Genomic DNA, 25,650 nt, shown 5'->3' on the forward strand with positions numbered 1-25,650 from the left:
TTCCTTTGCAGCAAGAAATCCAGTCCCTTCTCATTCCCTCCTTCCTTGTGCCCTGCAGCTGGGCTGACTCAGCCCCTGCAGGGAAAGGAAGAGGATAAGGCGAGAGAGACCACTACCAACACAGCCACACCTACACCATTGTTTCTCTTTCTCTGCCTCCCCCCCTCCAGCCCTCCCCTCACTGCCTGAGCACATGGAGCCTCCATTTGGGCTCCCTCGGCTTTCATGCAAATACCCAAAAGAAAATTAAGAGGCTCACCAGCTGCAAAGCTTCCCCCAGCCCTCGCAACACGAGGGTTGCCCACTTCATTCCCCCGCTTTATTTAAGCAGGAGTTATTCACCAAGACAGCACTATACTTTCACTTTTACAGTTTTTGATATTCAGGTTGTGATTGCTTGCTTAACATCCCCTCAGTACGACAAAAACGGCATCAGCTGGAAGCATGTGGGACAGGCTTACGTCAGAAAGAAGCGGCTTCAGTGTGGCACATTGCCATGGCAGCATGGCACATGACCAAAGGAACATTTCTGTTATGAAAAGTTGGGAGGTATTTCCTGGAAGCTACGGACCATGTACCCATCTCAAAGACTTTGAGGATGCAAACCAGCTTAAATTCAGGACCACATGTGTGAAATTAATGGACTATGCGGAACTTGATAAATTAACGGGAAGGATCCGAAACCGGAGGGACCAGAAATTCACCGAAGACGAGTAAATTTACGGATTATTTGAAAAGTATATGTGATGATCAGATGATGTTTGTAGGTTTGCAAGAAGTTCTGTGAGGAATAATATTAGAAATATTGTAAAAATGGAGAAGGAGAGATGATATGTTAAGAGATGTAAAGGCAATATTAAGTTAGGAAATGCATAAGAAGTGTTTAAGAAGGAGGATTGTCAGAGGTGCTGATGGAAGTCCAATAAGAATGTATGTGTGATAAGTTGTGTGGTATGTTATATAATTTTGTATGTTATATATATATATATATATATATATATATATATATATATATATATATATATATAAAAATTCAGGAGCACATGTGACCACTCTGATACCTTTAAGAGCACAAATCATCCCAAATGCACACCTGGAGGGGAACTTAGATGGCTGCTTTAATTTCTCGTCTTAGTGCATCCTGTACATGTCTACTCAGAAGTAAGTCCTACTGAGTTCAAAAGAATGTGAGCATGGGACTGCAGCCTTACTGAATTGATTTTATGTATACTTTATATTTTAACTGTGTCCATAAGCTGCCTTGCGAGGCTTTCACACTGAAAGGTGGCATGGAACTCCTACTGTGGTGGATTGGCAGCAGTGTTGGACTAGGACATGGGAGACCAGGGTTCAAATCCCTGCCCAGCCATGAAACTCACTGGCTGATCTGGGACCAGCCATTTTCTCTGAGCCTACCCTATGTCAATGTATTGTTGTCTGGATAAAACTGGTGGAGCCCACCTTGAGCTCCTTGGAGAAAAGGTGGGGTGGAAATAAATACATCTTAGAAGGATGAAGAACAGCATCCCTGCAGGATTAGACTTAGAGACTTCCTAAACCAGCATCATGTTCCCAGTAGCGGCCCCCCAGATGCTGTTGGGAAACTCTGAGGCAGGCCAGATAGGCAGCAGCCCTCCCCACATTTGAGCCCAGCAATTGATCTTCAGAGCTATACTGCCCATTTAGCCATCATGGCTACTAAATGCCCCGTGAGCTTATCTAAACCTTTGAAAAAGCCATCTAAGGTAGCAACCACATCTCTCTGTGCTGGATTCCATAAGTTAAGAGTGTGCTGTCCCTCTTCACAGGTGATCCACTGCAGTGGTAGCTCAGTTCTACTTAAAGTACAACAACGTTTGATCCAGTCCTGCTATAAAGCATGTGCCTATTGGAAACAAAACACGACTACTCCAATTTGTTTTATAAACAGTCTTGATCACAAATAATTGTCCTGATACCATCATGAGCACAAATAATCATGCATGCACAATAAAGAAGAAATTTCTTTCCTGCATCTCACTAAATTCTGAGGAATCTCAACCCAGCAAACAGCTGCATGAGGAGATCTGAGAAGAGACAGTTCTTTCCTTCCACTGATGTAACAGTGTCTTTGCTGATAATGGTAGAAGCAGAACGGACAGCCAACAGCAAGCCAGATCTGACTTGAGCACATCAGTGCTTGTGTTTCTAACGCCATACAGGCAGCTGTCTCCCCACCCTGACAATGTGCAAATTGCATTCTATAAGTGACAGTCAACTTGGATAGCTTTTGCATTAGCACTCCAATGTGGTGGTTATGGCACATGAATTCTGCAACCTAAACAAACTGTGTTAACTAAAAAAAGTGTGCTTATTTCATAGAGTTTGTTCTGCTACTGCTATGCAAAACCCTTTGGGAGAACTGAACGTGCCACCCTGAAACACTGGAAACCTGTTCAGCTCAACTCTGGTTTCTAAAATTTCACTTTGTGTTGCCCACATGCCTGCAGGTTTATCGTTGCAATAATAAAAGCAATAGGAACCAAAAGCCAGTTTTAGAAAACAGAGATCCTTTGAAGGCTCAGTTCTGCACACCCGTAGCACTAAATCCTATGCCTGCCTGCAAGGATCACACAGAATCCACACCGGCCTGCTTTTAAGTCTGTTGAACCACAAATACATCCTCAGTGTTGCGTGTGATAGATTTACAGGTGTGCTTCTTTAGAAGCGATTCACTGTGAATGGCTCTTAACAGGAGAAGTGTAACAGGAGTTTCTGCCCTAGCCGTCCCATCTAAAATAATCCTCTTAAAATTTCACATAGCTTATGTAGCATAAGTCGTTAATTTCATAGCCACCATGAGGCATCTATGGTACTGTCAACGTTTAAATGGTGGAAGAGGCCATTTCAGACAGTAAGCATAACTGAGGGAAATTATTGCAGGATTATTCCTCAGCTACCCAAACAGAACTAAGGTGAAAATATAATAACCATCCTGGAGTCGTTTGGGAGGAAAGGCAGGATACAAATTTAATCAATAAATGAAATAGACTCTTCAGTGCAAGGGCTATAGCTCTGTGGCACAGAACAAGCTTTAAATGCAAATAGTCCCAGGTTCAGTCCCTGACTTCTCCAGGCAGGGCTGGGAGAGATCCCTGTGTAAAATCCTGGAGAGCCATCGTAGACAATACTGAGCCAGATGGTTCGATGTAAGGCAACTTCCTAAGGCAGGGGATCTCTCTATTGCATTAGGACTTTGTCTTTCGGCTCTCCGGCCTCTTGAATGACATTACACTGTTTTGGAATCCACAAATCTGATGCCATTTGCCTCCTTCCAGTGTATAATCATAGCAGTGATGACAGCTAGCTTCTGCCATTCAACGTCCATGCAAAAGGAAAGGTTCAGGCTGCACAAGTTTTAACTGTAGAACATGCTTTCGCTTAAATCCAAATGCTTCTGCTATGCTCACCCATCTTGATCACATCACCCTTCTGGATCAATGGGTGGTACTCACTAGCTTTCTGGGACAAAACCAACAAACAAAGGGGCAGAGCCAGTAAAAAATGAAATTATCCAACTGCACGGCAGTCTTTTATTATTGCATGACACAATATTTCTATGCAATTAGGTTGGTTGCTTCCATTATGGGTCCAGGGCTAATGAAGATGGTCCTTAGCCACAAATTTCAAACATATTTTCTAAGTTATTTTTGCATATACTTTCTCTGTCATGTCTGTTTCCCTTGCTGTGGTTCACACATTTCCACTGCAGACATCACACTTCATATAGGGGAAATGTTATCTTTAAAATATTCTTGTATCACTTGCAGTAAACTTATTCTACTATTATTCTTCCTATTTCTTCAGAGTGGGGGATGAGCCAGAGAGCTTCGTTCACTTGTTTCCTTTCTGAAACTTAGACTAGCTGGCAGCGCTCCCCTCAAATGCAGCCTTTAGAAAACACTTTCATGCCCACATGAAATTTATGCTACAATCATGCGTGCCGCTTTAAATATTCATTCAACTCACTCGTGATGCTGTTTTCTTCAGGAATTTGTCCACTAAATTTCCTCGATGTAGCTGTTGCTGTTACATTTAACATGCTTTTTAGCTTTTGAAACCCTAAATAACTTAAGACCACAATATCTAAAGGACTGCCTTGTTTCCTTGCTGCCCAGCAACAGCACTCCTCACATGGGACACTGCTGAGAGTAACATATTCAGAAGTGCACTTTGCCTATGCAAGATACCAGGCTCTTAGTGTTGCAGCTCCAGCTCTCTGAAATTATGACTAGCCAAAAAAACAGAGAAGCACCTAACATGATGATGTTTAGGCACCTACTGAAGACCTTATTGTTTAGGAAGGCTTTCTTTGAGGTGTAGCCCAGTCATTTATGGAAGATCAATTTTACATCTGGTGAAATGTTTTTATTGTTTTTAGAGCTTGTATGGATAGTTTTGTTGTTCTGGAGTTTGCTGAATTGCTCTTATTGCTTTTACAGCTATTATTATTATTATTATTATTATTATTATTATTATTATTATTTGCACTGCTTCTATGGCTTTATGATGTGAAGCCACCTATACATTTATATAATAATAATAATGAAAATTGCCATTACATCTTTGGTTTTAAAAAAACCCATTGTATTATTATCTCTCAGAATTATGCTGCTCTAAAATAGAACATTTGAAACCTCCCCCTCCAAAAAAGGGGGTCACATTAGTCTTACTCAGAGTAGACTCATTGGTTTCAATGAATCTGCTTGCAATATGGTTTAGTGAGCTATCACCCAGTGATTCCAGGGCAGCGTCAGAAACTTCTTTCAACAGGAGGTCTGGGGAGGCTGGCAAATTATTTCTGAGAGCTTTGCCCTGCCTGAGCATCCTTGGTTTGATCTGCCGAACAGACATCCCCCTGCATTATTGGTTGTGCTGACGGCGTAAGCCGACTGCTCAATATATCTCCTCTGTTCTGCAGCCAAGACAAACACTCTGGATTCCCTCGCCGTTCCTAACCAATCAAATGCACATATTAAATCCATCCTAATCCATAACCAGTGCTGTGCACCCCGTGGCAAAACTTCCCAGAAGTTTGGATAAATACAAAAGGGGGAAAGGGGGGGAAGGGGGGAAGATCCTAAACAAAACCTAAAACCTCGCAAAGGATGACACCCAACCCTAGAAATAAATATTGCCTATTGTTTCGAATTATTCCAAGCCCTCCAGCAGATGACTGGCAGAGGATCAGCATACATTAGTTGTCATAAAAGTAAACACATCTCCGTTTTAAAGCAGGAGCTTCGCCTGCGTTCATGGAGTCCCATTGTAATGGGACAAAGGCAGCGCTGGAGATACCCTTCAGCCCCCTTTTTGGACTCGCACGACTCAGCTGCCTGTCCCCCTTCCAGTTCAGCTCGTACAAACGAGGGTCAGTGCAAACCGAGAAGCCCCTGCGCGGAGATGAGATGGATTTAATGCTGCAGTTATTTTATCCCCAGAAGGACTCATTCTTTTTCCCCCCACTGACTGCCCCCTGGCATCCTCAGGAGACACATAATTTAAGGCACGCTGGCAATACATAAATAAAAAAGATCTAGTAGGCAGCGAATCTTTAGGCAATCAATCGCTAATGAAATCTGAGTTCGTGAACAATAAAGCAGGATATTTAAAGAGCGCGGGGCTGTCAAAAGACAAATCATTCTCATTCAGCACATTAAGGCGATATTTGGCGTTCTGATCCAATCTCTCCGTTCCCTGCCTGCTTACCTTTGCAAAACGCGCTGCTTTCACCTTCCTTTGGACTCCGGCAACTCAGAGCGAAAAAGAGGTCTTGTTACTTCCAAATGCTTTTGTTCTTCTGTCCCCCTGTCACATGGCTTGCCTTTTATATTTGCAACACACAAAAGTTAGGGCTGTTGTTTAAGCAGGAGAGAGAGAGAGAGAGAGAGAGAGAGAGAGAGAGAGAGAGAGAGAGAGAGAGAGAGAGAGAGAGAGAGAGAGAATGTCAAATGGAAAAGTGCCATTGCAGTCATATATCAATCAGGCGAGCGGCAGCGGCAGCTCACAAGCAAATGGGAATTCCACAGAAATGTGAAGCTCTTGTTATCTGAGAAATCACTAAACACCACCAGTCAAGCTTCCTTCGTCTGCACAGACTTCTCTCATTGGAGAACTGGAAAACTGGATGCAAATACACTGAAATTTCAGGATGTTTCCTGTGATGGCATACAAGGCTATGGAGGTTCAGGTCCAAACTTCATTCTGTCCCACCTAAATTTGCCAGAGCACTTGGTCAGAGACAAGCTCATTTGCACCTCTGCTAATTGTTTGCCATTTCAAATGGGGGGGGGGCAGTGAGGAGAGAAAAATACTTTTCAGGAAAATATCTACCAAGTGTAACTTCTTCCGCAGCTACCTTGATGAGGTTTTGTCTGAAGAGTAAGTTATTTATGCTAGATTTATGACTTGAATCCTGTGTGTGTGAGAGAGAAAGAGGTACTGACTTATTGCAGTTGATCAGACAGGGCATATTGTATTGCCTTGTCATTAAACTGAATGAACGTGCATACATTTGCATCTTTCTCCTTGCTCTTTTGGAAGTCTGCTTTAAGCAAGCTCTCTCCGGGACTCACATATTAATGATTAGAATGACAGAGTGAACTCATCACCTCTCCGCCCTCTGTGTCCAATCTTTAAAACTTTTTTTTGCTTAAGCTTTATGTGCCGGGAGCATAATGTTAACAATCCGCTTCTAATGATGAGCAAAATGGAACTAAACAGCGGGGAAAAGTACCATACAACCGATCCTAAGCTCACTTCCTTTTATACTTATGAAATTATGCGGGAACTGTAAAATCACCTCCCACTGGGCTTACGGGGGATGGAAGTTATACAATTTGCTCTAGCACCACAGACCTTATCAGTTCCGCCATATATTTCTGTAGTGTTTGGAGGATTAATGTCAGTGCACACAAATGGTAACAGCCGCCAAGCTGGTTAAAAATAAAGGCTTGTACCCAGGGCTGAAGAGCGCAGAGGGAGCAGATCTTGCCATTCACAAGTGCCTATCTGATCAGGAGGCTGGACCTGCAAAAAGGCAGACGTCCCCCTGAGTCCATGCTGTCACAGTCTCTTTAGGTTTGAGCAGCCTGGGTGTTGTTAATATCTGAGCCTCTTATGTGGTAAAAGATCAAAAGACAGATGGAAATTATGCTGTAAAAATAGACTCCTCTAAAAGGGGAATGGCTGGTAGATGAGTAAGCATCATGAACACAACAAAGGAAACATTCTTTGGCTTGATCTGTACAGTCAGATTTGGCTGGATGGAAAGCAAGTGGGCCACTTTGGTTTTAGAGGGGCTTAAATTTGAGTTTGAGCCATTTCTCCCACCCAGCCCCTCGTGAAACATTCAGTTTGTTCTTTCTCTGCAGCTTTTCACTGATCTCTTTGTGATCAATTTGGGGTTCCGCCTTCCAACTCTGGCGTTGACAAGAGGGATGGCGAGGTGGCAAAAGGGGGGGAGAGCCATCCAGAATCTCTGTCTAGAACCATTTTTATTTGATCCAAAGTGTGCTCTGGAGAACTGCAATGGATATAAATAAAGTAAGAAGCACGGTCTGTTGTCACAACCCTCATTACTGGGAAGTGAGCTCCACCGAATACCACTGGACATACCTCTGAGAAGACATGGTTTTATTTTTATTTCATAAAATTTATATTCTGCTGGGTTGTAATACCAAAAACCAAAAATTCAAAGCAGTTTACCAAAAGAATAAAACAACAATTTAAAACATTCAAAAATTATTAAAATCAACAATAAGTTAGAAACAGTTATCAGCTTTCTACATATCTGGGTAGGCTTGTCTAAGCAAATACGATTCTTGCAGATTACAAAAAAGTCACACCCATTTTAAGCCACTTATTTGTCAATAGCTCCTCTGAATGCAGTCAGAATCTCCTTAGATAAAGGACTGCTGCAAATGTTCTTTTTACTGCATATATGATGCTTTTTGCTCGTGGTGCTAAGGGGCAGCTCTATACAATCCTGCTTCCAATAATAGTTGTGTGTGGAAAATTTTTGGGGTGGTTAAACTGCTCCATTTTCAATCTGTGCACATTCTGTAACTCCCTGCTGAAATCCCTTCACTTTTGTACTAGTGTTTTTGTCTCCCTTTTGTTGCACTACAGCCCTCTCTGGACTGCAATAATGTGGTAGCATTGTGGAAGCACTACAGAACTACCAATGAAGCAGAACAAAGCCACGACAAACACACTATTATTGTGTCAATAACATGTTTCTGAATACAGCTGCAAGGGTCCTTACCCTACAGCAGGCATAGGCAAACTTGGCCCTCCAGATGTTTTGGGACTACAACTCCCTTCATCCCTGACCATGGGTCCTGTTAGCTAGGGATGATGGGAGTTGTAGTCCCAAAACAGCTGGAGGGCTGAGTTTGCTTATGCCTGCCCTACAGGGTGAAGGAAGTCTACCTGGAATAAGTCTGTCATTCAACATTTGCGGGAGCAAATATAATTTTGCAGATAGCTGCAGCAGAAAAATGGTATGAGATGGCTAAACTCCTTCACCGGACAATCTGCAGTCCCTTCTCTGTGCCCAGAACTGTTTCAGAAGTTGCTGGGGCTAAAAGAGGGAGTCTATGACTCAGTGCATAGCTGCCCTATGTGGCCAGCCCCCAACACTAGAGAGAGGAGCAGAGAAGAGTTTCCATGTTCTGGCATCCAGGCTGGTTCTGCACAATAGGAGTGGCTATAAAGCCTTCCTATTCAGGTTGGAACTTTGCCTGAGCAATGATAGTCTTTCCTGGCTCTGGACTTGTTTGGGCTCTTGGCTTGTTCCCTGGTTCTTACTTCTGACTTGACCCTCTTGGCTCAGATCACTGGCACAACTCCTGGATCCTGGTCCTCAGCTCTGGCTCCCGCTTGCTGGCTGCTGCCCAGCCCTCACAAATGGCTGCAAGGGCAATTTTGCCAGTGTAAGTGAGGAGGTCTCATTAAAAACAACAAGTGAAATCCATTTCAGTACATTATCAGGAGGTACCCATCCTTTTTAATCCCTCCCATCCAAACGCAAACACACAAACACACAGAGAGAGACTCTTGAACTATACACAACATTATTGTTATTTATAGGTCATTGTCTATTCTGAGTCCTTCTGAGGCTCAGGACATATAATTAAATGTATAAATAAAACATTAAAATTGTATCTTCTTTTTTGGCCTTTTTTGAAAACACCTGGGAAGTAGGTAGGATGGACCATTTTTTCTGGGTTCCTGCCCTGCAAAAAAAGAAAAAGAAAAGAAACAATAAAAAGCTGATTCCTCCACCCCAGGCCTTCACATCTGTACCCAGGACCTTGCAATGGTGCAGTTGAAGGAGATGCAACCATGTGGGAAGGTAATTTTACACAATTACCTGTGAGTAAACCCCAGTGAAGTCAGTAGGGCTTGTTTTTGGGTAGATATATATAGGATTGCGCTATAAGTCACAGCAGTTGTTGTCAAGCAAACTGTGTATGTTCTATATACTCTGTAAATGGAAGTATAGCATTTTACCTGTTAAAATTCAATAGAATAATTAATAAATGAATGAACAGATAAATAAATAAAAAGTCAGGGTAGAATAGTAAAATCACAGAATTGGACTTCTGCAATGCAATAATCTTTCACTCAACATGGGACTTGAACCCACAGCCCTGAGATTAAGAGTCTCATTTACTACAAAGTGGGCTATCCCAGCTGTTAAGCAAAGCTAGAGCAAAGCATTAACCAGCATGGAGGATGTTACCTTCTGTTGTGTTTTGTGTCCATGAGTGTTTTAATATGAAACAAAGCCAAGCTTGATCAGACTTTGCAACCATGCCATGTCGTCCCCCAGATCTTCTCCACTGCCTGTTTTGTTCTCCTATTGCCGAACAGCCTTAGCAACTGCATGCAACACCCTCACTCCATGACTGATCAGCCCTCTGAGGTTCCCCATTGGTTGCCCGGGGGCTATATAAAACAGCACATAGAAAGCAAAAGAAAAAAATATTTAAGCAACATGACAGCTGCTATGTTTGTTTGCTACTCAGATGCCTGGCTGGTTTCTGCTCTCACCTTGACCCATCCTTGCTCCTGCTTTTGAACTTTTGTGAGAGTTCCCCCAACTGTCTGGCTCCTGCTTTGCTTTTGTTTGGGAGCCTGCTAAATTCCTGCTGCTATCCAGGTACCCCGGCTTGGCTGTGACCCCAGTCTGTCCTTCGTTGGCAATCCTTGATTTGTAGTTCTGACTGTTCCTTACCCTCCAGAGCTGTCAGCACTCCAGATAGTCCTATTGGTGTGAAATACCTGTTTATGGTTCCAATAACTGTTGGTCAGAGGCGAAGAAGATGAGGGAGTATTTAAAAGAGTCGGTTTTTTCAGACATTCTCCTCTTTTCCTTCTGCTTCTTTTTACCAGACATGCTTTGTGTCCTCCTGTATTCCATTAATTGCTCTAGAGCAAACCAAACTCATGCCTTCTATTTCCTAATATTGAGGAGATGCTGTTTCTTCTGTCTTCCAATTTATGCTGTCATTGTAAACTCGAGACTTTAATTACTGTGTGACATAGCAGAAACCTAAAACAATGAATTAAGGAGGAGTTGTTCTGGCTCAAGTGAGCGTGGTTTGTTTCAGTCTCTTGTGCAATTTTTACAAGGCTCTTCAAAAAGGAAGTTTTTTTACAAAGTACAACGCATCCCTTAAACATAAATCAGATAGAGGATTTCTGGAAAGAACAGAATAAATCTCTAAGAAGTTATAAATTGGAGCATGTTTGAACTTAAAAAAACAACAACAACACACACACAACCCACTCCGTTCCTCTAAAAAAATGCCATATTGCTACTTTTAAAAAGATAATATTTTCTCTTTGATCCCACTTTTTTGTCTTTTTGTGGTTCCAGCTCAGTTGCATCAATAAAAGCTAAAACTGCTCAGCACCTCCCAGGAGGCATTGAGCCATGACTTTAGCTCCAAGTGCCTGTCAGCATCACATATGCCAAAAAAAGTTGGTGGGAAAACTGTCACTTAGGGATGACTAAGATAACTACCCTTGTAGTGGCAGGCAATGCCAAGCAGCTACTCACATACTTCTCAGCTTCAGGATTCGTGTGCTACTAATTCTCTGCTTCCTTCTTGCTTGTGGTGTCCTCCTGCTGGCTGGAGAAGATACATCCACAACACCTGTGTCCAATGGAGATTTGTGGATGGCTAGACTGACTTACACCCTTGGCACTCATGCCAGATCTTGGACTATTCAAGTATAAATCTTTCCTAAGTGGGACCAAGAGCCAAAAGGCAAGCAAATTAGCTAGAGATCATTTCTGTAAAGCTTTGCCTAAGGCACAGTTGCAAAGGAACCAGGAGCCTTAAACTATGCTATTGATTGTTCCTTGGCAAACTGGGCTTATATCCAGTGCCTTTTAAATTTGGTGCCAAATTCAAGCCCCACTGGAACTGGTTCCTCTCTTGAGCCTCAGGTTGAAGCTTCCAAGTGGAGCCAATTCCTGGCAAAAGTGGGGATTGAAGTCAGCTCTGATCAGCTGATTGGCAGTGACTCCCATGCCTTCGTTGGTTCAGTTGGAATCTTCCTTGGCAGCATGTCTTGAGTCCAACCTGTGCGGCAAAGGAAAAATGGGTTTCTTGATGTTATGGCAATGTCAGGAGACTGACAGGTGTGTGGCCCCACGTGCCTGTCAAAGTGGCCCACGAGGGCTGGGGGATCTAAGGATCTGGCCCCCACCCTGCCTTACTACTCCCTAACTTTATGCACTTTGTAGAATGAGAGCTATTGCCACAATTTTACTTCAGGCCTTTGATCCAATTGAATAAAAAACCAGATTTGTCTGCCAGATCACAGAATCAAGGACTGATTGAGACTCACTTTCCCCAAGTTTTAGGCTTGGGTGTTTTAATGCACCACCCCATGCCTGTGGAGAACTGTGCAAACATCTCTTGCATCTGGCCCAATAAGCCTGTACAACAGGCCTGCCAAATGGACCCGCTGGCAGTACCCAAAGAAATGACATTGAAAAGAATGTTATCCTTACAATGACTGACACATTTTTAACACATTTATCTGAGAGACAGCAGTAAGATGAAAGAAAGCAAATCTGCTCTTCTTTGAAAGATTCCCAAGGAATAACTTTTTGATTCAAAAGGAATTGGCCTTTTAAAAGAAAAGTTATTTCTTCAGCACATTTGGATGTAATTTCTTTGTATGCCGCCATTGGACTGGCACAGATTTCATCTCTGGATTTCCAAAATGAAAATGAAAAATTCAGTTCAAATGTATTTTCGACCCCATCACCACAGAATTTTGATACCCGGCAGCCCTTCCAAAAATCTGCCAGGAGTTCAGAAAACAAATTTATGACTCACACATCACTGTTATGTATTCACATAAAATATTATATTCTCATTGTGTTCAGTTTTTCATGCCAATTTGTCTGTACTCTTGTGCTATTTTTCATTCTTGTAATATTCCCTTTTGTGCCAATACATCTGCATTCTCAAAAGAGAATGCCACCACTATCTCACTATCACACACAAACACAATTTCTCCACATCAACCCATGTGATTTTCCCCCACAAATGTTAGTGGGGTGGCATGGAATCAGGCAATAGGAAGACAGGTCCTTCTATACCTTTTTAGTAATCTGTGAGTTGGGCCCTAGTGACTTAGAGTAGCAGGTACTATCATTACCAGGAATATTAGTTCCACACATAATTTACCTACAGGTGATATAATGCAGCCAATGGTTATACAGCCAAGATTCCCCATGGTTATTGCGTGCTATAATTTGAAGCATATGTTTCTTTGGCAGGAGGTAGGCGAGTTAATGAAACAAATACAGAAAACTAGGGGAACTGATACTGAACAAACAGTTTAGCGACTTGCTGAAAACACAAATAGCAAGCAATGATTTGAGTATTATTGATGTGTAAACTGTTGAAGTGGAATGTGAGTACAAAGCTCATCTTGAAATTCAATATAATTTTTGAGATTGTCATCAAAGTGCTAAAGTGGCAAACTGATTAGGACAAGAGGAAGCATGTAAACATAGACAATTGGAAAATACTCTGTGCATTCCACCCGGTTGCTAACAGTGGCCTCTGCACAGGACAGGACATTGCACGCTAAAAATAAAAATATTAAAAATAAGTCAGGCAAAAATAAAAGCTTTTGATACAAATCCAGTGTATTTTTAAAACAACAAGGGATCTCAGAAATAAATACTGAAAAGCTTAAGAGGAAACAGGGGTGGTTTTGGTGCTAAAAGGCAAAAGATATCAATCTATACATATCAGTGAAAACTTAATAGGTATTATTATTACTGAAATGCCCTGGAGGAGCCTAAGATATCTAAGAAGTGTGCATAGCCTGTTGTAGAAATCCATTCTCAGAATCACTCACACCACTTAACATTGCACACCATCTAGTTAGTGGGGGGAATTACTTGGGCTGCAAATATACCCACTTACCTGTAAATGAGATCATTGAACTCAAGGGTGCTTATTTCTGGGTAGGAATGTATAGGGTTGTGCTATTTGTCTGCTAATGTCAAAATCTGCCCCTTTATCTTTTGAGGAGACTATGTCTCTCTATATAATAAAAATGTAAGAATGTCATCATGCAGCCTCCATTGGGGGATTTGTAGTGGCACATCACAATCCTGGATTTGCATGAAGTCAGGGTGGGGTAAGGGAATGAAAGTGAAGACAGGTTGCACAATAGCAGTAGCCATGACACGGGAGTGAGAAGGCAGAAACTGTGAGTGGTGATTTACTACAATAGAAGAAGTTTGACTAAAGCAGAGGTGGAAAAATACAGAGAGGAAAATGGCAATTTTAAACAATGGCTGAAGTTTTAGTAAAGCCAGGATGGAGAGCCAAGTAGCAATTTTTAAAAATGGTAGAAGTTTGAGTAGAGCAAACAAGGGGTAGCACTGGGAGGGGAGTGGCAGTTTAAGACTTGAGTGCAACCAGGGAGTTTGAAAAGGTTCAGTTGTGTTAACGCTTTTGTGTTAGCCTCTTTGTTGTACTCATCTCGATTTCTTGTTGAAACTTCTTTTAAGAACAATCCCTCAGTGTTCTTCCCATCCCTGCTTTAGTCAAACCTCTGCTGTTGTTTAAATAGTAACTTTTTTGCTTCCATTGTGCCTCCCTTCTTTCTTTCTTTCCATTCCTCAGCTGTTTCATGTAAGAGAAAAATAATAATATGGTGCTCTCAAATATTCCATAGTACCTTCCCACAATGTATTTCATTCCTGGTACCCTGTGTTGTCTTCAACATGAAGTTTCACAGTCAACATATTAATTTATAACAGGTATGTGGTGGGTGTGTAAGAAGATCAAAGCCTTCTGGAATGAGATTTATTTAGAACTTTAAAAAAAACATTAAATTCGGTCCTCCCTTAAAGAGGTATTGCGGTGAGACCCGGAAAACTGACATCCTGTGTTGTGGGTGGGTACGATTGGTCAGCCACAACACCCAATTGGTAGGTCCCTCGAAGCTGGGTGCAATCTGGCCAATGGGACGCAGTCCAAATGGTTCAAGGGACCTATTTATGCCCATGCACGTGACCCAGAGCTTCCTCTTTTGGTGCGTGCATTCGGAACACCCGCCCACCTCTCCCTACTTTTAGGGCTTGCGCTTGACCTTGCTATGCCATCGTGTGTCATCTGCCCTTGGGACGGGGCATGGCAGGAATTTTCCCCACTTGGCTGATTGGCTTTTGCCATTTGGGTTTCGCCTGCCACACAGCAAATCATCACAACTTGTAAGGTTGCGGATAGGCTCTGGTTCAGGTGATAGGGATGGGAGAACGCTCTCGCCATCCCTGTGTGAAGGGTATTCCGTTAAAGGAATCCAGAGATTCAATGGTTTGGTCAACCCCTGAGAGGGGGTTGTGCCCATGCCTGAGTCTAGGGGGACACTTGGGTGGCGGGTTTAGCCCATTCCTGGCTTTGCGCTTATCCAGGTGCTCACCCTTGGCTGACCTGTGCTGGAACCCTGGGTCAGCGCTACCTGCAAGGGTGCAGGGAGCTAGTCGAACCAGAGCCTATGCAACCAGTCACTTTCTGCAATCAATAAAGTTGTGGCCTAAATTCTGCAAAAAACCAAAACCAAAATTTGAGTCAAGTGTGAATTTATTTAGGGGGGAGGTTTCTGGGTCTGAACATGCAAAAGTACCTCTTCTTTAAAAACCTGAATCATTTTTACTTGGCATTACAGGACCTACATCCCTTGGAATGTAAGAAAAGTTTTTTTTATATGCCACAGTAGCTGCGAGGGTTCTCATTGCTACTTATTGGAAAAGTGATAGAATCTTATCATACCACAAATGATGGTATGTGGTATGATAAGGTCAAAACACATAAAGTGTTTAAAAACCATATTGTCAGGAAAGCATTGTTTAATGTCTGGACAAGATATAAGGACCTACTTGAAAATAAAACCCCAAGGTGGTTGTCACCGATGGAAGCGAAGGCTCAGAAAAAGCTCAATATGGAGGCCAATGGCCGAAATATTGGGAAATTTTGGAACAAGAGGGAGACAAATTAAAATTGCAGAGCTTTGAAAAACTAAAAAACAAAGTGCGAGATTGGCTTCATTATTATCAAATAATGGAAGCATACAATTTGGACAAGAAAATTGGCTTCCAGGTGGAAAAATCAAAATTGGAAACAGAACTGTTAGATCCCAAAACTAAGACCCTGTCAAGGATGTATAATCTGCTGCTGAAATGGAATACTCAGGATGAAACGGTGAAATCTGCTATGATCAAATGGGCACAAGATGTTGGACACAACATTATGTTGGCTGACTGGGAACAGTTATGGACCACAGGTATGAAGTTTACGGCATGTAATGCCTTAAGAGAGAATATTATGAAAATGATATACATGACACCAGTCAAGCTTGCAAAAATATATCATTTGCCTGATAATAAACGCTGGAAATGTAAAGAGACTGAAGGTACATTCTTTTACCTTTGGTGGATGTGCCCCCAAGGATTAAGGCTTTCTGGGAGATGATCTATAACGAAATGAAAAAGGTATTTAAATATACCTTTTTGAAGAAACCAGAGGCCTTTCTCCTGGGCATGGTCGGCCAATCGGTGTTAAAGAAGGATAGAATTTTCTTTATGTATGCTACAGCAGCAGCAAGAATACTCATCGCAAAGTACTGGAAGACACAAAATTTACCCACCCGGGAAGAATGGCAGATGAAGGTGATGGATTACATGGAACTGGCGGAAATGACTGGCAGAATCCGAGACCAGGGAGAAGAGTCGGTAGAAGAAGGTTGGAAGAAATTTAAAGACTATCTACAGAAACATTGTAAAATTAAGGAATGTTAGAAGGATGCTGGAATGAAGGTATGTGGTTTTAGCAGTAATGTTACAGAGGAGTATGTAAAAATGGATTGTTAACAGGTGAGAATGTAAAGTTACAATATATTAAGATAAATTATTAAGATAAAAACAAAGATGGAAAGGATTTGCTGAATTAACTAACTGAACTAGAACACAAAAAAGGGAGGTGTGAGGAGGTCAAGGAAACAAGCAAATGAAAGATAAGATATGGGGGGGGGGGAAAGGAAAAGTGATAGAATCCCCTCTAAATCAGAATGGATATTGAAGCGTGTAGACTATGCCGAGCTAGATAACCTTTCTGAAAAGATCAAAGATAAATCTAAGCAGGAGTTTATTTCAAATTCTAACAAGCAGGTCAAGTTAGGCAATAAGTTTAAAATGAATGAAATATGGAAAGGACGGGAGGTCAGACGCTTTGGAAGAAAAAAATATTGTTAAAATGTTTGTATTTTTGTGATTTTTAGTGACTCAGTTTATTGATAACAACGGATGTAACTTTATGTTGTATAGATGTAAGTAAGTACAATAAAGCATTGAAAATCTGAAATAGTAATAATAATAATAATAATAATAATAATAATAATAATAATAAATATAACAGGTATTTTATCAACAAGCAAACACCCATTTGGTACAACACCCAGCAACTAGACTGAACCTTCTCTAACTGAACAAGCTAACTGAAAGATTTGCTCTTCAGATGGTATTCATCATAAAGATACAATAGCATATTTCAGCATATGGTCAAAACAAAACAAAAAATTTCCTTCCAGTAGCACCTTAAAGACCAACTAAGTTAGTTCTTGGTATGAGCTTTCGTGTGCATGCACACTTCTTCAGATACCAAAATTTTTTTTTGTTTTGACTATGGCAGACCAACACGGCTACCTATCTGTATCAGCATATGGTGTGTGTGCAAAGGGGGCTACAGAATAGGAGAGAAGAGAAGGCATGAAAATGGGTTGAGTTGAGAAAAGGAGGAAGCAGGGGAGAAGGGAGAGAAGGTGAAAATGTGCAAAAGGAGTTGCAAAAAAAAAGGAGGGAGTTGGAAGCATGGGAATGTGGGTGGAGAGGAAAGCAGGGGCATGAAAGGGTTTGCAGAATAAGGGGATGGTGGCTTCATAATTGGGCAGAAAGTGGAAAGGTGCTTAGTAGTTGCAATGTGTAAGCAGAGGAAGATGCAGGAGCAGTGTGCAGGGCAGGTTGCACAAAAGAAGGTGGGAGGTGTGGGCAAGGGGGTGGAGGCGACAACAGGTGCCAAGTGGGGGCTGCAGAATAGAAGAGACAAGTGGGGTTGGGAAGGCGAAAGGTGAGCTTCCTAGCTGCATGGGGTGGGAAGGGGGAGGCAGCTTTCCCCCACCCTAGTGCTGGAGAGGCGTTTTGCTCTGCCTCCGCTATCAGAGGCAGCATGCCTCTGAACATCACTTGCTGGGCATTGCCAGAGGGGAGGGTGCTCTTGTGCGCAGGTCGGGCTTGCGAGAGTCCCCTTGGCATCTGCTTGGCCACTGTGAGAACAGGATGCTGGACTAGATGGGGCCTTGGTCTGAGCCAGCTGGCTCTACTTATGTCCCCTGACCACTGACAACACTGTGTGGGGCATACGTAGTCTAAAACATATAGAGGGCAACAGGTTGGAGAAGGCTGCTCTAGAGAATAAATTTAGAGTATAGGCAGGGGATTTTTAATCACTATATCTCCTGACTTTTTTTTTTGAAACTTAAAAGCTGGAGGGTATTTGCCTCATGGTAACAGTGCTGTGGAACAACTGTTTAATCCACAGCCTAGGCTATTTTCCTGATAGGTTTGTCCGCCCACCAGTGGGCAGAAAGAAATGTGTGCCCATCAAAGGAGTAATGTTTGTGGGGTTCAGTTCCCCCTCTGGCTGTATTCACTTTCTTGGGTAAGTGTACTTGTCTCATAATCTTGCTGGTTTTTCCTCTCTGGGTGTTTTGTATTGAAGAATGTCTAATCAAAGCGCTGGCGTGGCATTTAGCAGAGCCCGTGGCCTTGGGCAAATCACTTGCCTCACTCTAGTTCTGCGTTTTGTTTCCAAGATCAGCCACTGACAACCAAATAACTCTGCAAAGGTTACAAGCGGGACATGAGGGCAACAGTAATTCCCTGCCATTTGTCCCCAGCACCTGCTATGCAGGAAGAGAGAAGGGGATTGTGCTTGTAGATTTTTGTTGCATGAGCCCAATGGGTGTTCCCAATCTAAAAAAAAAAAAAAAAAGTCTTCTAGAAGGCCTTCAACATGTGTAATTCCTTGTTCATGTAAAACATATCATGCATGGCTTGGCTCACTTTCTTGAGGTAACTGCTCTGTTTATTTCCTGCTTCATGACTATGGCACTTTTGTTGTATGGATCTGCTATGTGTGGACGATATTTCTTGGTGACAAGGGACTTGAAAAAACACATGGTATTGCTTTATAACCAGAGGGCTGTTTTTCAAAAGCTATCTATCTTCAGGGGACCCTTTCCATATTAAAAGCTCCCTGGTGTTTGCCACAAACCTGCATGTTATGAGAGGATCAAGGTGCATGTTCTGTTCAAATATGTCCATTGAGCCTGGCTTCCATCTTTTGTATTGTCCCTCAAGGGTGCAGGCTCAGATCACAATCTCCAGGACTGAACATTCTAGAGGAAGATATCCCTAGCAAAGGTCAAACTGTCTTTGAGGGAGGTTTGTCTACCATCATCGGACTCCTTTGAGAGACCCCTGGTAAGCTACCAAGAAACCCAGGGCTCCACAGAGCACAGTTTGAAACCACTCCAACAAACAGAGCAAGCTCTGCACCATTTCAGTCTGTCACTATGCAAGCAGAAACTCATGTGAGCACCTTCTCTTGCTGCTGCCCAACTTTTTTCCCCTGGGAAGGAGCACAGTGTATTAAGAGTATAGATCAGTTTCACTCGCATATCACTTAAAGGGCTTTTGAACCTCTCTCCTGCTCTTGGTATCATTACACGAAAGACACCCCCCCCCCAAAAAAAAATCAGTTTTAAATGCTCTGATATCAGATTTTTACATTGATTTATGACCACGCAGGAAGTCCCATTTACAATTGCTTGTCAGCCTTCCTGACATTATTGTATCATCTCTGTGAACAGAAGCACATTTTTGTATTCCCCCCTCCCCCATTTTACCACAAAGTAGCCAACATTTGGGAATGGCTTTTTGACATGTTAACCTCTTCACCTCGCGTGGTGGTGTTGATTTGATCTCACTATTAGCGAGTGTCATGGTTATAAAAATTAACAAACCAATAATCAAAAAGTACTATCTGTCTAAGGCTATCCCAGACACAGAGCCTCTAAAGAAAATACAGTGGTACCTCGGGTTACATACGCTTCAGGTTGCATACGCTTCAGGTTACATACGCTTCAGGTTACAGACTCCGCTAACCCAGAAATAGTGCTTCAGGTTAAGAACTTTGCTTCAGGATAAGAACAGAAATCATGCTCCAGCGGCACGGCAGCAGCAGGAGGCCCCATTAGCTAAAGTGGTGCTTCAGGTTAAGAACAGTTTCAGGTTAAGAACGGACCTCCGGAACGAATTAAGTACTTAACCTGAGGTACCACTGTACATACATATATTTGCAATAAAGGCAAATGGACATCTTGTTTTCTTCTATACTCACAGGGACTTTCCTACTGGCATTTTGTTTTTGCTGGTATATTCTGCAACATTTCACTCATGCAATGGTAGCGCAAAAGTGATGGGTTTATACTGGGCCATCCACACACAATTCTGCCTTGTTAGTTCTTCTGTGATGCTTCTTGAGTGTTCTTGCACTAATGTCATCTGGAGGAGCAGCCTTACACAACAGGGAAACAAAAGTGGGACAAAAATAAATAAACTAAAACATTTGTTATATTAAAAGTTACAGGATTTCAGCAGGAAGTTACAGGAGACACACTGACTGGAAACAAAACATATGTAACCCTGAAGCATATAATTGCCCTGATACCATCATAAGCACACATCATAAATATATAATAAAAAGGATGCCAGGAAGAGCCCATAGAGCAGGCCTGTCCAAAGTCCATTTCGGGGGCCTAATCTGGCCCGCCACTCAGTTTAATTCAGCCCCTGTGCCAGTTTATTTCCTGGGGTAAAATCTTTTAAAAAGCTCAACTTAAATCCTAAAAAAAGCTCAACAACCTTGGTCGGTCCTCACGCATGTCCACTTCATCAAATCTGGCCCTCTTTGAAAAACGTTTGGGCACCCCTGCCATAGAGAAAAAAGTGGTCTGTATCCTTCTCTCTTCCTCTGTGTTGCCAGTCACTCGTCGCTTTTTTTTAAGGCTCTGATTATCTGATTGATTTAAAGGACCTGTGTGTATACACCAACCCTGTAATGCATAATAATTGTTCAATATTAAGAAGGAATGAAGGATGGAAGGTAGGTAGGTACTGTACTGTAGAAGCAGCATTGACAGGAATGCTTGTCTTGTATTACACGTGGGGGGGGGGGAGAGTGCAATTGCTCCACTCTGCTGGGATCTAAGTGGGTAAATAATATGTAAAGGCAGAGTTACATGCAAGTACTATGTTATGGGATTGTACCCAGGCTTATTTACCAAGTTCTACGGCTCAGCATCTGAGGTAGGCAATTGAGGTAAACCTTTTTCCCACATTCATTCAAGGAGTGCATTATGGCATTTAAACAAAGAAAAGTGTCATTGAAATGGGGGGGGGATATTTCACAGTGATAATTCACAGTGTAAACCTATGCACAATGATGGCAACACTTCATACTACGTGTCTGGTTTTTGCCAGGGATAATATTTGCTAACTGCTATCAGTTTGGCTTGGATCAAAGCATCACACAGGTTTGAGGGACATTAGCATTTTTTCAGGTTTAGGCCTCCATAAAGATAACAGGGAGTAAGGAAGCAAAGGAGAAAAGAGGGGCAAGATAGCTGGTGGAAGAGTGTGGTATAAGCAATGGGCTTAGAACCTGAAGGAAAAGGTAGATGAAGGGGAAACTGATGAAAGGGGAAGTAAAAATAAGGAAATGTGAAAGGAAAAAAGAAGGTGAGGCAATGAGCTGACACAAGAAGACATACATATATGACACCCAAACTTACATTCCTCAGTGATTCGCCATTCTGTTATCTGCAGATGGGTTTATTAACAGCATCCATTGAAAGCAATTGTGTTTGATATGAAATCTCCATCTAATATATTTGATGGGCATTGGCTTATTCACAAAGAGAAGTCATCAGCTGACATTCCAGTCATGGAGTGGTGAGCATACATGTGTGAACACATCCTCAGAAATGCAATAGAGTGTGTGTTTCTAGAGAAAGATGGGGAGATAGACAGGCTGAGCAAGACACTGTGGCTTTTGAGAAGCAGAGGTCATCAAAACCCAACAAGTGGAAGAAGCTGGCTGTTGTAGCACTGGCATATGGAGAGGATTAAAAGAAGGCATGCATATGCAAGCACAGAAAACCCAGATATAAACAAAGATAGCCTTTTTGTTTGCTACATGCAGGATGCAGACACATTCCTAAAAGTAACTGGAGCACTGCATCCTATACACACTTTAAAGACGCTACCAGTGCAATCAAGACTCTGTGGGTGCAAAATTGGTCTCTTGACTGACATGTTTTTAATTTTCAAAGGATTGTATTCCTTCTGTTCCTGAAATGCATCCAGTGCATTCAATTATAGCTAAACAGCTTAGGCCAAACCAACTTAGGAGTTTGCTACCTTTACCCTCCAAATCTCTGTGATTAATTTAGGGTGTCCTCCATCCACAGGGAGGAAAAGAACAAATGAGCTGGCGCTGTTCAGTGCTTTCATGAAGAAGGTTCCCAAGTCCATTACCAATCGTCAGCAAGGTTGAATGATCCACGGGATCCACGTGTTAATGATGTGAGATAAAGGCTAAATGAATGAAATAAATGAAGGCAAATCCGTCTTCATGACTTTGCTTCTTTTACAGCCCAATCCTGAACTCAGTGCAAGGTCTGCTCACAAGTGAGTTCAATGAGACTTACTCCTAGGTAAGTGTGAGCATGGGGCAGAGCTGGCCTACCCATTATGCAGGGTGAGGAGCTGCCTCAAGTGGAAGGGGGCGGCACTCCCGGAAGTGCCCTGCCTCACTGCCACAGAAGCAAATCTGAGTAAGGGAGGTTTTAATGCTGCCACAGCAGCATAGTGTTCTACCACCCAGCTTCACCAACAAGTGGGAAGGCAAAGGGTTTCTCCTTAAGGTGCCAGCCCTTGCAGAGCCTCGTGCCCACTCGGTTACGGGGGCAGTAAGAGGCATTTCACCTCAGGTACTGAAAAGTCAGGGGGGCTGGCACGGGGTTATAGCCTTATTGCTCTGACCACAGTTGCAAACTTACTGGATCGAGCATGTCATTGAAGATTAAATGTGGTTCATTCATTTATAAGGATTTTTTTATAATAAAAAATACCTTTTAACGAAAAGATAGAATCCTGAAGGGTTCTAGATCCAGAGAAATTCAAAACAGAAATTACATGTCTGATACAGTCCAGTTAATAGTAACAATGGTTGTTCAGTGATTTATATATATTTCCAAGAAAGGATGTTTAAAGTTGCATTCCAGTACGTAATACCTACCTGGAAGTAGTCTCATTGAACTCGATGTGACTTACTTCCGAGTAGATATGCATAGGATTGCATATCCAGCTCAAAAGTGACAGGTCCTTCCTGCTGTGCAGTTTGATACCTTCCTCCATCTGGAAGTTCAAGACTAAATACCTTTAAAAAAGGTAAAGGTAAAGGACTCCTGACAGTTAAGTCCAGTCGCAGACGACTCTGGGGTTGTGGTGCTTATCTCGCTTTACAGGCCGAGGGAGCTGGTGTTTGTCCGCAGACAGTTTTTCCGGGTCATGTGGCCAGCATGACTAAGCCGCTTCTGGCGCAATGGAACACCGAAACCAGAGCAACGCACAGAAGCACTGCTTACCTTCCCGCCGGAGTGGTACCTATTTATCTACTCGCACTTCATGCTTTCAAACTGCTAGGTTGGCGGGAGCTGGGACCGAGCAATGAGAGCTCACGCCATCGTGGGGATTCGAACCGCCAACCTTCTGATTGGCAAGCCCAAGAGGCTCAGTGGTTTATATAATACATTTCCATGGGGCTTACTTCTTTAAAAGCATACTTAGGATCTAAGTCAAAAAATGAAACAAAATCAAAACAAGGCTCTTGTTTGATTGATGGTGCTTGTGTTAGAGGGCTAAAGGACTGAAATGAGAATGTGTTTCTGACGTTCCTCCCTATTTAAATCTCTCACTTCCCAGCTCAGCCCAGAGAATGATCTCTCTAGATGCAGATTTGTGGGGGGGCGGGGGGGGGGGGAGAGAAAAGGCTTTGGAATGACAAATATGCAATAATTGATATCCTTAGATTCTCTATAAATTGCAGAGTTATCTTCAAGATTTACAAGCCACTTTGAACCTGCTTTTATTGGACAATCTGGTTTACTGGAGGCCCACCTCATGCTTCATCAAACAGTCCAGTTTAAGAGAAGGCAGGTTGTGCACAGGTTGTCAGCCAAGAATGGCTAGAATGCAGTAATCAAGTGAAGAAACAAGCACTTAGTGTTTGGTTTAATTTTAGAAGAAAATAAAATTTCAGGTGCTCAATATATATACAGGCGCTCTTGAATCTTCATGGACACATACAATAAAATCCTATACATGTTATTCATAAGTAGGGATGGGCAAGAAATTTGGTTTGGTTCAAATTTTAATCTTAATGTACCTCATTTCCACTTTCTAAAACAATATTCAAACTGAGACAATAGCTAGCCTTTGGAAGTCACACTTCTTTGAACTCTTATTGTGCAGTTCTCCAACCCCAAAAGTGTGCAGAAATGTGTATATTAGAGGGAAGTAGCATACAAATGCATTTATTGCTGAAAATAACATATTACCTGCAAAAATGTGTATATCAGGAAAAACTGTATTACAAAAAATGAATGAATAAGATTGCACTCTGAGTTATGATTAGCACTGACTATTGGACCATGCACTATGGTCTTTATACATCACCTGCATCTGGTGAAATGACAAAGATGTACAAAGTTCAAAGTGTATTTTCTTTCCATTGACCTATCTCTGTCTCTGCCACTGAGAGTTTCTGAGTCATGGCCACCATTATTAGGCAGAATGTTTTCCACAAGTCAGGCTTTCATGAGAACATTACAGCTGTGGTATAATTGCCCCAGTTAAAACCAAAGGGTTTCTCTTGGTATCCATTTGTAATTGCTATCTGCTATTAGCACCAGACGAGAATTACCAATTCCCTTTTCCTTCGGTGATCTCATTTCAAAGGCACATCAAAAAGAAAGGAAAAAAGTAGCAAGGCACCAACATAATATCATGGTCCCTTGTACTCTATCTGGATTTTGTGGTGTCCACAAATGTGATCCACAATGATTTATGACTTCTAGCCTTCCCGTAGCACAACTGCTTACCACATGGTAGTGTGTATGACAGGAATTACTTCTAAATTTATACAAGAGGTTTTTTTAGTTCATATGTCAAGAGTTTGCCATTTTCAATTATTTATTAAGAAAGCAATATTTTTCTAAGGTGGGTACAGAACTTTTGTTCTCTGCTTTCAATTAGCTGGGAATTTACTGTATTCAGCCAAATGTCCATTCATCAAATTCTCAATTCCTGGCAATCTGGACAGATTCTAAGTTTACTTCTTTATGGTTAAAATAGAGGAGGATGCTTATGTCTCGTGCTAAATCACAGCTGAGGACAGACTAGTCTGGAGGGTGGAGAGATCTGTTTGCTGAAGCTCTTTATGTGTATTTAATAGATGTTAGGCTAAACTCCTCTTTCCCTTCCTCACCTATCTAAATGAGGGTGGCCTTCTGCTTGCTAAGAACATACAGTGCAAGCCTAGGCATGTCTCCTCAGAAATAAGACCCACTGACCACAATGAGGTTCACTCCCAGGTATGTATGTATATAGGATTGCACACTTAAGCATATAAGAAAAGCCCTACTGGATCAAATCAAAAGTCCCACATGTTACAGAGGCTATCAAGATGCTTCTGGGAAGCCCATAATAATCAGACCATGAAGGCCAGGATGCCCCTGTACCCCCTGGCAACTGGCGTTCAATGGCATATACCTCCAGCAATGGCTTAAGCATAATGGCTAACAGTTGCTTATAGATCTCCATCAATTTGTCTACCCGTTTTTAAATCCATATAATCCAATGGCCATCAGTGTATCTTG

General features: G+C 42.1%; 1 protein-coding gene across 3 annotated transcripts in view; it reads right to left on the bottom strand.

The window, feature by feature from the left end:
• Positions 1-6,603, bottom strand: part of NDP (norrin cystine knot growth factor NDP) — a 33,209-nt gene extending 26,606 nt beyond the window's left edge. Inside the window, exons 1-2 of one of the 3 annotated variants that reach the window (XM_083611904.1) lie at positions 6,552-6,603; positions 5,749-5,894 (exon numbers count right to left, since the gene is read on the bottom strand). The gene's annotated coding sequence lies outside the window, so the exon portion shown is untranslated. Of the gene's footprint in view, positions 1-5,748 lie in introns of all 3 variants that reach the window. The other 2 variants (XM_083611902.1, XM_083611903.1) reach the window with 2 other exon arrangements.
• Between the last annotated feature and the right edge of the window lie 19,047 nt (positions 6,604-25,650).

Source organism: Podarcis filfolensis (genome assembly GCF_964270895.1).
Source record: "Podarcis filfolensis genome assembly, chromosome: 4".
NCBI lineage: Eukaryota > Metazoa > Chordata > Lepidosauria > Squamata > Lacertidae > Podarcis > Podarcis filfolensis.